The sequence below is a fragment of the Chiloscyllium plagiosum genome, unplaced genomic scaffold (genome assembly GCF_037043375.1).
Source record: "Chiloscyllium plagiosum isolate Xiang-an unplaced genomic scaffold, Cpla_swu_hap1 HiC_scaffold_50, whole genome shotgun sequence".
NCBI classification, from domain to species: Eukaryota; Metazoa; Chordata; class Chondrichthyes; order Orectolobiformes; family Hemiscylliidae; genus Chiloscyllium; species Chiloscyllium plagiosum.
The window spans coordinates 3,857,924-3,875,560 of NW_028270188.1; the positions used below are offsets into that span (position 1 = coordinate 3,857,924).

At 43.3% G+C, this 17,637-nt stretch overlaps 1 non-coding gene across 1 annotated transcript; it reads left to right on the plus strand.

The window, feature by feature from the left end:
• The first annotated feature begins 2,007 nt into the window (after positions 1–2,007).
• On the plus strand, positions 2,008–2,081 carry trnat-cgu (transfer RNA threonine (anticodon CGU)). The gene has a single exon. It is a non-coding gene; the product is annotated as a tRNA-Thr (tRNA).
• Positions 2,082–17,637: the final 15,556 nt, after the last annotated feature.

A 17,637-nucleotide genomic window follows, 5' to 3' on the forward strand; every position in this document is an offset into this window, starting at 1 on the left:
TGGGCGATGATAGTTTCTTGGAAGGGGATGAGCTGAGAATAGTTCAAAAGTCGTTGCAACATTGAGGTCCGAAGGGCCTGTTCAGCGCTGTATTTTTCTATGTTCTGTGTTCTATGTCCTTCCCCACAATAAGCATTCATACAAAGCACAGGTTTCATATCTCCCCCATCTGGAGCCGCACCAAACAGAGACGGGCTTATTGATTTTTATGATGTCCCGGTACTCTTCACAGACTCCTCCTTGCCCATAATGAATTTATAAAACCAGTTATGACTGACTTCAACAAAGCAGCATGCTGCAATTGAGCTAAGTAGACTCAAAACTACAATAGACCGATTCAAATTCAGACGTGTTATCCATTACACCACAGGGCCGACCCACCGTCGACTTCCTTCCATCTTTTCCATGTGTAATGGAGACATTTATATCGGGGGGATATAAGATTACCAAGGTGAAAAACCAGCAAAGATAATTAGCGTCACTGCTTTAATTCAATACGTCACTCTTTGTGGTGCAGTGCCTTTCACTGGCAACTTGAACACATTCGTCTTCACGTGCCTCATTCAGTGTTGCCTGCATGTCTGCTGGACGTTTCCATTGCTGTATTCACAGTCACTACGCGATTACATGATCCACTCCAGTGAAATGTACTTTCATAATCTGAGTCATGACCTCTTCCTTTCAAGACCCTAAACAAGTTCAGCGAGAAAACTCTGGTCATTTCTAGCCCGGGATCTGGAATCAGACAAGTATCACGACACCCTTATTGGTGCTGCCAGCTCACCGGATACCAGCGCGTCAAAATGAGGCCCTGTGACCACCAGCCTGTTCTGTGCCTTCCTGCAGTACATCTGCTGAACAACATCAGATTATCGCAGCTCCGCTTTCTTCACATTGAAATCCAGTGCGATAATATGAACTTTTTCGAAACTAGGAGTGAGCAACTTTGCAGCTGAAGTTTGTCATGGAGTCAACGACAGACACAAGAGTGTCTACAAGTCAGGTTTTAATTTTATAGTCATCATCACAGGAGGTCCCTGTTTCGGAGTCCGAGTGTGCATCGCACATACCTGGATATAATTCCCACTCAGGTAATGAAGATTTATTTCTCTTTTTGTGAATTATTAGAATGAAAACAAATATTGCTTGCAGACAGAGCACACACCCAGATCCTGCCAGAATCGGTCAGTAATTGCTTCCATCCGTATATAACGACAAAGGCAGCAGATACACTGGAAACGACCACCGCAAATGCCCATTCAATCATATCATCTTTCCGAGTTGGATGTATCTCGCTTATCCTTCAGTGTCGCTGAGTGTAAATCCTGGAAATACCCCACGAGCTGCATGTCTGTGCTGAGGCGTTGAAAGCTTCAGGAAAGTAATTCATCCCCTCCATCACTGTGGTAATTCTGGATATGCAGTGAATCCTTTCCCATTGACTATACTCCATGAATCCGTTTCGAAAATTTAAAGGTTCCTATCAGACATCTGTAATCGTTTGAAATAAGTTGAGACGTGGACGAAGACAGTGAAATAAAGTGATAGACAATGATGCCTGGGAGGCATAAGGCAGGAAGTCAGCGCGGAACTGATGGTGCAAAACTCAATGTCGGTGCCATTGGGTCAGCTTTTACTGCCCAATGCTTATACTTACTTACACATTACAGCTAGTCAATTCACCGCAATGACCTTGTTCCTCTTGATGTGATGTCCCCTCTGTGTGTATTAACGTGGTTCATGGGCCCCGATAGAATGAGCACATCCTCTTTCTCCTGTCAATTTAACCAGGTGAAAATACCAGTTTTAAATGAATGCAAGAAGAGATTATGTTTTTTCTGTGCCTTTTCAGTGGATAATTTTCAGCTATAAACTGTTTGTATTTGAAAATTCGAGGATTGAATACAATTCTCTGTGAGCAACATTGATCCGAAAACACATGTCCAAAGACTGTGAGGAAGTGGTTAAGCAACTCCACATATGGATGAGTGAGTGACTGACTGCTGTGGCGCCGTGGCTTAGTTGGTTAAAGCGCTTGTCTCGTAAACAAGCAATCCTGGGTTCAACTCCCAGCGGTGCCTACTTGTTGCGTTCATACTTGGACTTGGTGTTTCAAGTCTTCACAAAAATAACTGAGTGCCTTTTTGGACTTTAACCCAGTTATGATTTGGTGATCCGGGTTAAGTTCCAACAGTGAATGCCATTTTGTTTAATATTCCGAACTGTTACTTATGTCTGTGCTTCCTTTCCATTATTCCACAAGCACTTCTGCTTCTCCTCCTCTTTTATTCCCCCTCCTTCATTCCCAGTTAGGTCGGAATAACGAGATGAGGCAGGAGACGCTGCAGATTTGCCGGGGAATTTTGTGGTAATGGCAGAGATACGAACAACTGATCACTCATTCTCTGATGCCACCGTTCATACATTTAAACCAACAATATATACATCAATGTGCTACTTTATTTGTAGTGTAATTGCATTTTTTTCTTGTGGATTAGGTATTCTATTTTGAATTCGAAACAGTCATAATTGTTTGAGGAAGAAGTGTCGCCTTGCCTGGTTTGAAGTGACAGACACATTATCCGGAGAATGTGAGCCCAGTTCAACGCACTCCAGTCAGTGGGCAAAAAGCCTCTCAGCAGCTGCACACTCAAATTGCCTCGAAATGTCGCGACAATTGGGCGGCACGGTGGCACGTGGTTAGCACTGCTGCCTCACAGCGCCAGAGACCCGGGTTCAATTCAGGCGACTGATTGTGTGGAGTTTGCACGTTCTCCCCGTGTCTGTGTGGGTTTCCTCCGGGTGCTCCGGTTTCCTCTCACATTCCATGCAGGTTAGGTGAATTGGCCATGCTAAATTGCCCATAGTGTTAGGGTAGGGGTATGGATGGGTTGCACTTCGACTTGTTGGGCCGAAGGGCCTGTTTCCACACTGTAAGTAATCTAATGTCAGACTTTTCACAGAGCCGAAATAGGTAAAGAGCTGTATGGACAGGCAGAGTGTCAGAGAATGTGTAACAGGAAGAGGGTGAGGTGGATGCACAGAGACAAAGAGAGACATATGGAGACACATGCTGAGTTAGACACTGAAATGACCAATTCTCTATTCGACATTGCTGCAAACTGAGAGAAAGGAAACGAAAGAAGGTAATCATTTAAGCACAGCCTTTCACCAGCTGAGAGCAACGGAAACAGCATTACAGTCAATAAAGTCCTTCTGAATTTGTAAAGGTGACGGTTGTCTGTCATTGAGATAAAAATCCTGATTCCAAAGATAAGACTGATAATTTTCCCAGCATTATTATATAGAAATGTATAAGTAACGTGTTTCTGTCGATCTAAAACTTTAACTCAGTTTCTCTCCACAGATGCTGTCAGGTCTGCTGAGTTTCTCCAACAATTCATATTTTTGGTTCAGATTTACATTATCAAAGTAAAATGAAAATCAACATTCTGTTGATCGCTTCATTTTTAAAACCCATCAGAAAATATAACTGGTTACACACTCAGACACAAATATACACTACAACGACTATGCACATGCAAACCCACTTTCAAATTTAGGCCGTGGCAGACCCAAGACCGAACGTTTCCGTATCGTATTCGAGTCTAAACAACGCGTTGGGAATTCACGTTTTCGCGACCTGCCAAATGCACAACTGTCACATTGACTGACTGTAACAAGCTCCATCGAAACAGCCTGTCCTCGGCAGAGTGGGATCGGGAGAATAATATTGATTCACGGATAAGTTTTCAACTACAAATTCACTCTGTCATCACGACCACGTTATTACCTCTCAGGAACAGTACCTGAATGTACCGCACCTCAGCAGAAAGTGGTAACTTCAGATGCTGGAGATCAAAGTCAATAAGTGTAGCACTTGGAAATCACAGCCTGTAAGGCAACATCTGAGGAGCGGGGAATCGACGATTCAAGCATTCCTGACGAACATCTTGTATGCGAAACATCGAATTTCCTGCTGCCTGGATGCTGCTTGACCAGCACCACACTTTTTGACTCTATTCCCACCTCAGCTGATCTGCTTCGGAAAATTGAAGTTTGAATCTTCTGTCACATGTTTGACAGCTTGCAACATTTCATTCCTCATAAAACTCAGATCATCCAAATTACTAAATAAAAATAAACTGTGGATGCAGGAAATCTGAAACACAAGCATAATTGCTGGAGAAAATCTGCATTCTCTGATATCAACTGAATATTTGAACATTAAACTGTGAACAGGCAAAGAAAAAGCTGCAATTTGATAAATGCAACACTTCGTTTCTCCAAAAAAAGACATCATGAAATGCAGTGTTTCGACCAGGCTCTCACCGTCTCAAATACCGATAGGAGTGGGGAAATAAATGTTGGCCCAGTCATTGCTGAACAAATGAATAAAAAGACTTATTGCGTTCTTAATCAGTTGCTCCCCCGGCAGACCATGTTAATGTGATCCACAAAGCAGGACAGCCAGGTCCCTCTGTATTTCAGATTCCTGTAATATCTAATTTAAATAAAAGGGTCGTTATTGAATGTTCCTGCGAACATCTCATTCTCCACTTCATACTGCATTGGTCAATATTTTACTCACAAACTTCCTCATCTCGACATCACTCAATTTTTATATCCTTAACGTTCTCTTCATGGTTTACCTTTCAAACTATTTTCCCAAGTACATGCCCATTTTTATTAAGTCGAAGACTAAGCTGAGATGATGTCTGTTGGAAATCCAAATATCGCTCTATCACACTTTGTCCCTTGTTTAGTGTGTCCGTGTAAAACACGTTAAACTTGTGCCCTCTCGTTTTGAATTCCACCATTCTGGGTAAAACCATGGCCTAGGCCAGTCACCGATCCAACCCCAATCATGATTTTATAAACGTCTAGACGTTTACACACCAGCCTGGAACACTGCCGGGAAAAGCCCCTGCTCAAACACTCTCTACTTCCCACTCAAGCCCTCTCGACACTGTAACATCCTTGTAAATCTATTCTGCACTCTTTCAAGTTTTACAATATCTTTCCGTTTGAAGGTGATCGGAGTTGTCAGCAGTATTCTAAATGTGGCTCCACTAATGCTCTGTACAGCCAGAACGTGACATGTGAACTCCAATAATCAATGTTCCGACTCATGAAGGCAGGCGTGCTAAATGCTTTCTTCACGAACTTTTCTACATGTGACACCTATTTTCCTGCTCTCGCAATATTAGCCGTGACTTATAAAGTCGTGCTTCTCTTCTTAACTACTATATTCTGCTGCCTTCACGAATCTGTGGACCCACATGCAAAGTGACTCTGTTCCTTTGGGTTTCCCAGTGCCCTACCGTTCTTTGAGTACTTCCATGACGTGTTACTTACAAAATGCATCGCCTGATGTTTTTATTGTTATTTTCAGCTCCCCCATCTGCTCATTTGACAAATCCACCTCTGAAATCCTGGAACCTAAGATCCTCTTCCTCACTGTTAACCACTTTGCCAATCTTCATATCCTCCTCAAATTTTCTTATCATTTCCCCAATATTATTTCTATATTGTTTATGTGCAATCACAAACATTAAGGGACACAGCATTGATCCTTGTCGTACACCACTGAATACCCGTTCCACGTCACAGACACAGCACCTTCCTTTGGGTTCCACCACCCAAATAAGTTTGGATCCAACTTAACACGTGACCCTTATCACTTTTATGTTAACCTTGTTACCAGTCTCCGTTGTGGGATCTTGTCAAAGGCTTTCTAAAATCCTCATAAACTAAATCAATTTCACTATCCTCGTTTACACATCTGATCACATCCTAAAAAAATATTTGTTCTGTCAGGCATGACCTCCTCTGACAAAACCATGCTGACTCTCGCTGGTCAAACTTTCTCTGAAGAAATTGCAATTAATTCTCTCCCGAAAGGGCTTCTCCAAACGTTTCCCTACATGTGATGTTCGACTCACTGCTGTGTAACTTGCTGCATTATCTCTGCCAGCCTTAGTGAAAACTGGAACTGTGTTAGTAGTCCTGAAATCCTCTAACTACTCCCAGGTGGTCAAAAAGGAATGTAAAACATTGGTCAGAACACGTGTAATTTTCTCTCTAGTCTCACAAAGCAACGTGAATCATAACTCCATCCCGAACTGTGCATTTGCCGACTTTTAGCCTGTCAAAACCCCAATACCGTCTCAGTCACGATGTGAAACGGCTCAAGAAACTCTCAGTCCCTCGTCCATGCATTCTGTACCCATATATTACCACACAAGGACTGTTCCCCGGCTGCATATGTAAGGTGATTCGCTCAGTTATCCCATTTACTGACACAACTGTACTATCACACTGGAGGAAGATCGTTCAGGTATTATAAGTGAAAAAGCTGTTTCAGCCTTTGCGCTTATAAATCCTTTTAGCTTCGATAACCAATGGCACATTCTCAGAGTGAGAAAGTGTTTTAGTTTTCTCTATCTGAAAAAATGTCACTAAGTTCCACCTCCTGCAGAAACTCCAGTCTGTTCAGATTTGACATGAGTTTATTTTTCTCTCTTTCTCTGTTGTTGATCGCATTCAAAATAGATCTGCGATACAAATCCCATGCTGAATTAATAGACCAAAGAAGTTGATGCCTGTGGCTCACATTGTAATAGGATCAATCGACAAGAGAAGTTTCCAAAAGGAACAGAGGACTGTCTTCGGTGCAGAGGATCATTGAGCACGGACAATCTTAAGCTACTAAAAGGGCACACGCATGACCTTTGTTCCTTGATCATTCACAGTGTCAGATGGCCTGAGACAGAGATGTGGGCCAAGGAACATGTTCAAAAGCAGAAGGTGCTGGAACAGCCAAGCACGTCTGGCAGCATCTTAGAAGAGAAATAAGAGTTAACAAATTCCGGTCCAGTGACCCTTCTTCAGAACTGATGGTACCTACGAAATGTTGACCTATATGCAGAAGATAGGGTGGTGGGAGTGGGGTAAGATGTAAACGGTAGGGTGGTGTCGAACTCAAAGAGAGAGAAGAAGAATTGGGCAAACTAATGGATAATGATCAGGCTGGGAGGGTGAGTAGCTTTATATGGCGATTGTTAGTGACTAAACATGGATAGTGTGTAATGGCTGCATTTGTGATAACAAGGAGTGGCGTGTGAGGTAGATGGCGAGGAGATGGATGAGTTCAGGTCCTAAAAGTATTGAAATTGATGGATTACAGAGGTCTGCAGCATCCCCAAATGGAAAATGAGATGTTCTTGTTCACGCATGTCCTGAGCTTCTCCGGAACACTGCAGTAAGCCTGAGACAGAGATGTTGGCCAAGGAACGGGCTGGCCCGCTAATTGGGCGGGGAAGTGATAGTTTAGGGACTTTCTAGAAGATGGAACTTGGATTTTCTGAAAAGCAGTCACTTAGTCCACACTTCATTTCCCAAGATAGTGGAGACCACATAGCGACCAGTAAATGCAGTAGACAGGGTTGTGCGAAGTGCAGGCAAAGTGTTTCTTCACCTGGAAGGTGTTTTTGGGCCATTGGGTACTTAGGAGGGAGGACGTAAATGGACAGTTGAGGAGAAACAAGATGTTAAAAGGAAGGATTATTCAGGAGATGTTATGAGAGATGTTGGAAATCATGAGGCTAAGAACCTATCATGAAGTCAGTTTCCCAAATGATTGTAGCAATTGGAACAAGGTTGAAGAATTAATGACACAAATCATTTAGAATGAATAAGTTTTAGTAGCCATTACGGAGACATGGTTACAGGGTGGTCATGACTGCGAGTTAAATATCCAGGGTTTTCAGACTTTTCGGAAGGACAGACAGGAGAGACTGATATTCAAGAACAACTTCAACGCAGAACTGTGAGATGGTATAACTTCGATAGAGAATGAGTTTGAATCCATTTTGTTGGAAATTAGAAATTCTAAGAAGAAACGTTCAGTGATAGACGTAGTCTGAAGACCACAAAATAAACGATTACATTGGGGGAATAAATACACAAAGAAATAAGTAATGCTGGTCAAAATGGGACGGATATTAACTTTGAGGATTTTGATCGACATTTAGATTGGTCGAACTAGCTCAGTCAATGTTGCCTTGAGGACGACGTTGTTGGACTTAATCGTGACAGTTTTCTGAACACTATGTCAAAGAAACGGCGAAGTAGCAAGCTATCGTCGATCTGGTCCTCTGTAGTGAGACAGGAAAAATTTAAAAAACTCATCGTTAAGGAACCGCTTGGAAGGAGTGATTACAGTATGTTTGAATTGAGAATGCAGATGGAGAGCGTGAAGTTAAAAGCCAATGCCAGATTCCTGTGCATATGCAAGGGGCTCTACAATAGATAGGGGAGAGCCTGGCTAAAGAAGACTCAAAACAAAAAAAAATGGTGGGCCAGCTGATGAGCAAAGCTTTCAATTACATTTTTCAAAGGTCTGAGCAAAATTATATTCCAATGTAAAGGAAGGGCAGTAAAAAAAGGTGCAATCTGGCATGGTTATCTCAAGAAATAAGGGAGACTGTCAAATTGAAGGAGAAGGCATACGAAGTGGTTAAAATCAGCATGAAACTGGAAGATTCGGAAAGCTTTCTCGGTCAAAAAAAGCCACAAAAGTGCTGTAATGAATCGTAAGATTATAAAGATTATAAAGACGTTTAGAAGAAGTTTTGACAAAAATGTACAGCGAAGAAGAGAGGTTAAAGTGAATGTTGGTCCTTTAGGCATTTAGTTATGGGATGTGATGAAATGTCTGAGCCATTGAACAGTTATTTTGTATCGTTCTTCACAGTGGAAGACACTAATACATGGCAGTAGTTGAAAAGAGATAGATGTCAGTGAGGACCTGAAAACAATCTTTATTTCGTGTTGGGCAAATTAATGCAGCTAAGGATAGACAGTCTCCTGTCGCTGAAGGAATCCATCCCAAGGTGTTAAAAGAGTTGGCGGGGGAACTAACAGGTGTACAGGCGGAAATCTTGCAAATTCGCTGGACTTTGTGGCAATTCGAGCAGATTGGAAACAGTAAATCTGGCGCCATTGTTTAAAAAAATGGAAGGAAGACAAGAGAGTGGGTTATAGACCCACTAGCTTAACTTCTGTATTAGAGAAGGTGCTTGAGTCCACTATCAAGGAAGGGGATAAAAGATCACTGCGATAGAGATTGAACAGACACAGCACGGACTCATGTAGAGCAGGTCATGCTTTACAAATATATTGGTATTCTGTGAAGACATGACGAGTATGGTGGACAACAAGGACACACTGAATGCGGTGTACCCAGAGATCCAAAAGACCTTCGACAAGGTGTGCACAAGAGGCTGATGCATAAGTTGAGGATGCATGGTGTTAGTGATCGAGTATAAGTATGTATCTAGGTATGGTTAAATAGAAGGAAGCAAAAAGTGGCGATAAATGTGTAGTATTCTGGCTGGCAACCAATGAGTAGTGGTGTGCCTCAGTGATGTGTTTTGGAACTGCAGTTATTTACAATTTATATAAATAATTTGTAGTTAGGGACAATTTGGAGCACGTCCAACTTTACAGATGACACGAAAATGAATGGCAGAGGACAGAGTGCAGAGGAATGTCAAACTTTGTAGAGGAAAATAGTTACATTAACGAAATGGGCGAAGGTTTGGCAGATAAAATATGAAGTCATCCATTTTGTTAGAAGTTACAGGAGAAAGGGTTATTACTTGTCGACTAAAATGTTGAAGCATGCTGCTGCACAGGGGGACGGAGGAGCCCTTGTGCATGAATCACAAAGGTCGGGTCTGCAGGTACAACAAGGAATTAGGTATGCAAATGGATGTTGTCTTTCATTACGAAAGGGAGAGGTTATGTTGCAGCTGTACAGGGTGCTGATGACGACATTCTTTGAGTACTGTGAGCAGGTTAGGTCTCATTACTTGAGAAAGGATGGACTGGCACTGGAAGGGGTGCAGATGGGGTACACTGGGATAATGCCGGAGTTGAGGGGATATGGTTATGAGGAGAGACTGAGTAGATTGTGATTATATTCATTGGAATTCAGAAGAATTAAGAGAGACCTTATAGAAATATGTACAATATTGAGGGAATATGTAAGATAGAAGTAGAAAGGATGTTTCCACTGGCGGGTGAAATTTGGAAAAGAGGGCACAGCTTAAAATGTGTTGCTGGAAAAGCGCAGCAGGTCAGGCAGCATCCAAGGAGCAGGAGAATCGACGTTTCGGGCATGACCCCTTTTTCAGGAATTGGGTTGTGCGAATTGGGTTGAGAAGCACAGCAGATAAGGCAGCATCCAAGTCGGAAGATACATTTCAGTCAGAACCTCCTTGAGGACTCCTCAGTGCTTTTCCAACAATAATGCATTACCCAACACCACCCAGAACAGAACAGCCAAATTGATCAGCACCGCATGAATGACACAATATCGACACAGATCCACTTCCTCCTCCACCAAATACTCAGACAGGCAGGTTGTACCATCCACAAGATTAAGCGCAGAAATTCACCACGCCTCCTTAAACAGTACCTTTCACATTCACAATCACGTCCATCTCAAAGCGGGCACAGCCTCAAGATTAGACGGAGCAGATTCAGCACAGAATTGATAATTTAAACAAATGGTTGATACTCTTTGGAATCCTCGATTCCTGATGAAGGAATTTTGCATGTAAGGTCAATTTTCCTGCTCATCAGATGCTGTCTCACCTGCTATGCGATTTGCAGCACTACACTCTTACATCTAATCTTCAACATGTGTAGTCCTCACTTTCATAATTAGAATTCTTTGCCCAGTGAAGTAGTTGACACCACTTCAGTAAACGTTTTTAAGGCCATGACCTTATTTTTGAACAATAAAGGAAGTAAGGGATACAGTGAGAGGACGGGTAAATGGATCTGAGCGCACGAAATGATCAGCCATGAACGTATTGAATGGCGGAGCGGACTCGAAGGGCTGGAGGGCTTACAGCTGCTCCTATTTCTGAGATTTCAGGACTGCATGTTTCACATCTTCAGCAATTGGAGGGGAAGATTTCACAGTGCCGTGTGGGGAGGTGTTGGGAGTGAAGGCAGAATGCATCAGTGTGTCCCAGACGGAAGGTTACATGCGGAAGGCAGAGAAGGGAGGTGAGAGGAATATGTGTGTGGTGATGGCATTTTGCTGGAGCTAGTGGAATTGCAAAAAGCAATCGATGATCACTTGAAGCACCACAGCGCATAAAGCTACAGAACAAGTTCTGGAAAATAGGATGACAGTGGATAGGCGCTTGATGCCTGACATTGGCAAGAAGGGCCAAAAGGCCTCTCTATTTGCTGTGAAAGTCCCAGTCTCTTTGAGAAATTAATTTAACCAGCCTTTTGTGGCGACAAGATCAGTCAGAATCGGGGATTTCTTCAGCAAGTAATACAATTCTTTGTTCCTTGAAGCCTATCTATCAGATTGCCTGCCATTACACACCACCTACGAATAGCAACTAAATATCTCCATTAACCGATTTTCTCACTCCTAGCCAGATCGTTATCCACTCCATTGTCCAACTGTTCTTCTCCTTCTTTGGGTTCTTTCCCTACCTGTCGTTTATTCCTTTACAAGCCAGAAATAAGAAACATAACTAAATACTTCCTATTTCCCTGAATAAGTGCAGTATTGAAAAGCATGTTGCAGGAGAAGCACAACAGATAAGGCAGCATCCAAGTCGGAAGATAGAATTTCAGTCAGAACATCCTTGAGGACTCCTCAGTGCTGTTCCAACAATAATGCATAGCCCAACACCACCCTGAACAGAACAGCCAAATTGATCAGCACTGCATGAATGGCACAACATTGACACAGATCCACTTCCTCCACCACCAAACACTCAGGCATGCAGGTTGTACCATCCACAAGATTAAGTGCAGAAATTCACCACGCCTCCGCAAACAGTACCTTACACGTTCACAATCACGTCCATCTCAAAGGTAAAAGACGACAGGTGGGTAGGACAACCCGAAAAACCAGTTGCCATACTGACCTGGAAATATTTTGCCATTCCTCCCCGGCACTTCGTCAACATTCTGAATTTCCTTCCCTTACAATGTGGATGTACTGATAGCCCATGGACAGCAAGGGTTCCAGAAGGCTGCTCATCATCACCTTGTACAGTCAAATTAGGAATAAGCAATACATCCTGACCCTGTCTTGAATATACCCATACGAAAGAAGAATGATAATTAAATTATTTGGTGTTTTTTTAAAAAAAGCTAGCTCTTACTAAGCTATTTCTGTTTTCATTTCAGAATTAATAAAGATGAGGATTTTCATTGGAAACTGACACGACACATCACATCGGTATCTGATGGAGTTGTTCAGTTTAAAGGAGCCTGAATACGTCGGCCTTTGAAAATGATGGAGAAAACAACATTGCGAGTCGAGTGAAACCATTCACGTGTGCTGTCTATGGGCTGGGCGTCAGCCAATCATCTGGACTGCCAAGATATAACTGGAGGGACGCTGGAGAGAACCTTTGGACATGTTCTCACTGTAGAAAGTATTCAATTATTCGCCTACCATGACAATTCACCCGGCCACACTGGGGAAAAGCATTTCACCTGTTCTGAGTATGAGAAGCAATTTGTGCAGTCATCTAACCTGCTTTGCACTAATGCATTCACACTGAGGAGAGATTTTTTACTTGTTCAGATTGTGGGAAATGCTTTCAAAAAAAGTTCTCCAAAACTGGTATCACAGATGTGTTCATACTGATGAGAAATAAATCAAGTATTCTCATAGTGGAAATGGGGTCAGCACGTCATCGGATCTCACTTTTCATCTGGGAACGCACTGAAGAGAGACCGTACACCTGCTCTAAGTGTGGGAAAGGATTCACTCGAGTATTTGGTCAGCTGAGACACCAGCAGTTTCACAGAGAAAAGAGACCATTTGTCTGTTATACGCGGGAAGAAAGTACTTGATTTCTGCAACCTGCTGAAATACAAGCGAGTTCACACCGGTGAAAGGCCATTCACCTGCTCTAAATGCGGGGAAGGATTCACTCCATTAACACACTTGCTGAGATATCAGCGAATTAACATTTGCAAGGGGACATTTATATGTTCAATTTTTGGGAAAGAATGCACTTAAATCTTCCATTACGCTAATACACCAATGGGATACAAGTGAAAAAAAAAACCGTTTAAATGTCCAGAATATGGGAAGTGCTTTATTTGTTCCCAGGAACTGAACTCCTATCAACGTGTTCACATTGATGAGAAACCATTCACGTGCTCTCACTGTGGGACTGACTTCCCACTGTGTATCGACACAATTTAACTGCTGCATCTCCTCAAGCAGTGATCACACTTCTCAAGGACTTCCATTGCAGTGAAACACAGTCCGTAATTCTGAATGCATCAAATACTTTTTTTTATACACATCAAGCTTGAATAACGAAGAAAATGCCCAAGAACAGAGTGCAAATGCATATCCACTAGTCTCCCCACTTTGGGTGAAATTGGGGAAAACAGTATATTTGATGTGATTGATACTTGAGCAAATAAAACCCAGTTCAATTAAAGAAGCTATTCACATCCAATGAAGTAAACGTCTACTGATAGAATGAACACAGTTCATTTCTGGATGCAAAAACAGCAGGATACAATCACATTTGACCTCACTGGAATGTGGGTGCCACCGTCGATATGCAGACTATAGGAACTATTCTCTTCATTAGACAGACAAGTGACTGGTGGTGATTTGAAAATGTGTTGCTGGTAAAGCACAGCAGGTCAGGCAGCATCCAAAGAACAGGAGATTCGACGTTTCGGGCATAAGCCCTCCATCATGGATCACTGGTGGTGATTTAACCAGTGGGCTCCTAGACCTCAGACAACGGAAGAGGTTGAGAAGGACAGTTCCTTATGGTATTCTCAACCCGTTGATGGGAACGGAACCCATGTTGTCAGCATCACACTACTTTACAAACAAGCAACCCAGCCAATTGAGCTAAACCAATCTGGTGCATCACATGTGCGGATGAATCATTGAATTCATTGCTACACATAGTGTAGATGAACGGCCTCGACCCACAAAGCGTTTACTGTCGTTTCATCAAAGCATTGTTACGCCTGAAGCTCTTCTCACAGTCATAGCATTTACTTTTTCACGCAATGGTATGAACAAGCCCATATCTGCTGATATTGGAGAACCAAGTGAATCCCTTACCACACAAGGGGCAAGTGTTTGTCACTAATGTGAATAATCTGTGCTCACTGAGTACAGATGACCACGTGAATCGCTTCCAACACTCAGTTGAGATGTATGGTCTCCATCCAGTTTTTATCAAGTTTGTGCATCTGAAACTTAACTGATTTAATACACCTCTTCTCAAGCACAGAGCAGAAGGATGTACACGCTCTAGTTTCAATTCGACTGGTTGACATTAGAATGGATTGTGGAGGTTATCTCTGCCCACATGGAGCAGAAAAGCTTCTCTCCCAGTGACGAAGACATATGTGCGACATTAGGCTGGATCCCCTAGTGAAAACTTGCCCACTCATGGAACACTGAACGAATTCTCGCCCATGGGAATAACTTGATCTTGAATTCAGACCACTGAATTTCAAATCTGAGAAAATCTGAAAGAGTTTTCCCCACAACCGGAGGAAAAGTCTCTTGTCAGTTTAAACCCACAGCTGTCACACGTGGCTGAATGACAGAGTAAATCCCTTTCCACACATGGAGCACGTCAACAGTCTATCTTTAGAATGTCTGTGTCGCTGAGCTTCCAGCTGCTCTGAGCAGCTGTAATCCTTCCCACAATCCAGAAATCTCCATGTTGCTGATCTCCTTTTATATCTCCAAATCCAATGATCTGTTGAATCCTTGCCTTCAAACACAACAAAGGTATGGCTTCTCTTCAGACCTTTTAAAGAATGTTAATTGGATTTTGTGATATACTTACTGCAGTAGTTGCACTGGAACACTCACAATGTAGAGTGTCTGTGTGTGAGTGTGTGTGTGTGCTTGCACGTGTGTGTCTGTGTTTGCATATGTGTGTGTGTGTGTGTATTGACGTTTTACAATCACACTGCCATTTCAAATCTTTTTCCCACAGACATACCAGATAAATATAAGCCTTCATGGCCTGCTGAATTTAGTGACTCCGTTGGATCTTGGATCAGTATATTCATGCTTGATTTGACTCACTCAACTTCAATTCTTTCAATCCCGGTATTTGCCGAGAGGTGCGAGGTAGGAGCGAAGGACTCCTGGGAAGGTGGATTTAACAGTTAAAAATCCTTAGATCAGGCGTCGGGGCCTCCATTTGACCTGAGGTGTGAGGCAGGAGCGAAGGACTGCTGGGACGGTGAGTCTGAACTTTTAAAAACCTTAGTTCAGACGTCGGGGCCTACATTTGCCGAGAGTTGCAAGGGAGGAGCAAAGGACTTCTGGGAAGGTGAATCTAACGTTTAAAAAAACCTTAGATCAGGCGCCACGGCCTCCATTTGCTGAGAGGTGTGAGGGAGAAGCGAAGGACGTTTGGGAAGGTGAGTCTAATATTTTAACAACCTGTGTTCAGGCATCGGGGCCTACATTTGCCGAGTGGTGTGAGGGAAGAGTGAAGGACTTCTGGGGAGTTTTTAAGTGTGTGACATCTAAACCCGAGGTCATTCACCATCAAGCCGCCCTCCTACCTAATTCTTCTAACCTTCCTAAGATTCTGTAAACGTGGTAAGATTTCAGGTTTCTGATTTTTTCCCTCTTCTCTTCCTTTGTTTAGATCTGTGCGGATTTTCAGACTAGTGGGATATGGATGTCAGGGCAGTTGCATGTTTCTCCTGCAGAATGTGGCAGGTGAGAGACACTTCACATGTTCCTGTCGACTACATCTGCGGGAAGTGCAGCCAACTTTAGCTCCTTGAAAATCAAATTAGGGAACGGGAGCTGGAGCTGTTTGAACTACGAAACATCCGGGATGCTGAGGGGAAATTGAGAAGATGTACAAGGAGGTGGTCACTCCCCAGACACAGTATAAGGACAGCTGGGTTACTGTCCGGGGAAGTAAATGGAACCGACGGTCACAGCAGGGATTCCCTGTGGTCAATCCCCTCAGCAATAAGTATATCGATTTGGATACTGCTGGTGGGTACAGCCTACCAGGGGAAAGCCATAGTTGTCAGGTCTCTAGCACCGTGGCTCAGAAGGGAAGCGGGGGAATAGAACAGCGTTGGTGGTATTGGATTCAATATTTTGGTGGTTTGACAGGGGATATTGTGGTCAGGAAAGGGACTCCTGGAAGGTATGTTGCATCGCTGGTGCCACGGTCCGTGATATCGCCCATCGAATTTGCAAGATTCTGAAGTTGGAGAGTGAGCATCCAGAAATCATAGAACATATTGGCACCAATTATAGACAGGAAAGTGATTAAGTATCTCAAAAGTGACTACAGAGAGTTAGGTTGGAAGCTGAAGAGCAGGAGGAGGAGAGTGGTGTTCTCAGGTTTGCTACCCCTGCCACGTGACAGTGAGATGAGGAACAGTCAGCGAATGGAACTTAACACGTGACTGCGAGGCTGGTGCAGGATGGACGGCTTCAAATACCTCGACCATTGGGATGCCTTCTGGGGAAGGTGGGACCTGTACATGAAGGACGGGTTGCACCTGAACTGTAGGGGTACAAATGTCATGGGTGGGAGATTTGCTCGTGCGCTTCGAATGGTTTTAAACGAGTTTTGCAGGGGGTTGGGAATCGGAGCCACATGTCTGAGAGGGGGTCAGCGGCAGACAGGACAGTGGCAGGATATATTGAATCTATCTGGAAGGTTTCTATTCAATAGTACACCTCAGAATGTTGTTCATGGAGGATTCAAGAATACATTTGGTGTTGAATGTGAAAACGGGAAACTCAAATTGTATCTTGATGAAGATGGTCATTGCAAGGCATATATGTGATATGACTATTATTTGCCACTTGTGCAGATTTTGTATGATATCTAGGTGTTGTTACAAATTGATATACGATTTTTGGGAAGTATTTTTTACCGCATGTTGAGATTCTGGCTGAAAAGTTGTTCTCAATTAGAACACATCCACTAGCTCAGCAAGCAAACATACAACCTGAACATACGCATACGCGCGACTTCAGTATCTGAGCAGTTGAAAATGATGTTGAATGTTGTCAAACCGTCAACCAACGTTCCCACCTTATTTACATTACATTACTTACAGTGTGGAAACAGGCCTTTTGGCCCAAAAAGTCCACACCGACATACCGAAGTGCAACCCACCCAGACCCATTCCCCTACATTTTACCCCTTAAACTAACACTACTGGCAATTCACCTAACCTGCACATTTTTGGACTGTGGGAGGAAACCAGAGCACCTGGAGGAAACCCACGCAGACACTGGCAGAATGTGCAAACGCCACACAGTCAGTTGCCTGAGGCGCGAATTCACCCGGGTCTCTGACGCTGTGAGGCAGCAGTGCTAACCACTGTGCCACTGTGCCGCCCACTTTGCCACCGTGCCGCCCACGGTGAAGGGAAAGTCATTGACAAAGCAGGTGAAGATGGTTGGGCCAAGACCCCGACCAAAGGAACGCCAAAGGGCAAGTGTGGACTGTGTATGTTGGAAATCAGAGTAGAGAGGTTGTTCCTGGAAAAGCGTGAGATGTCAGGCAGCATCCGAGGAGCAGGAGAATG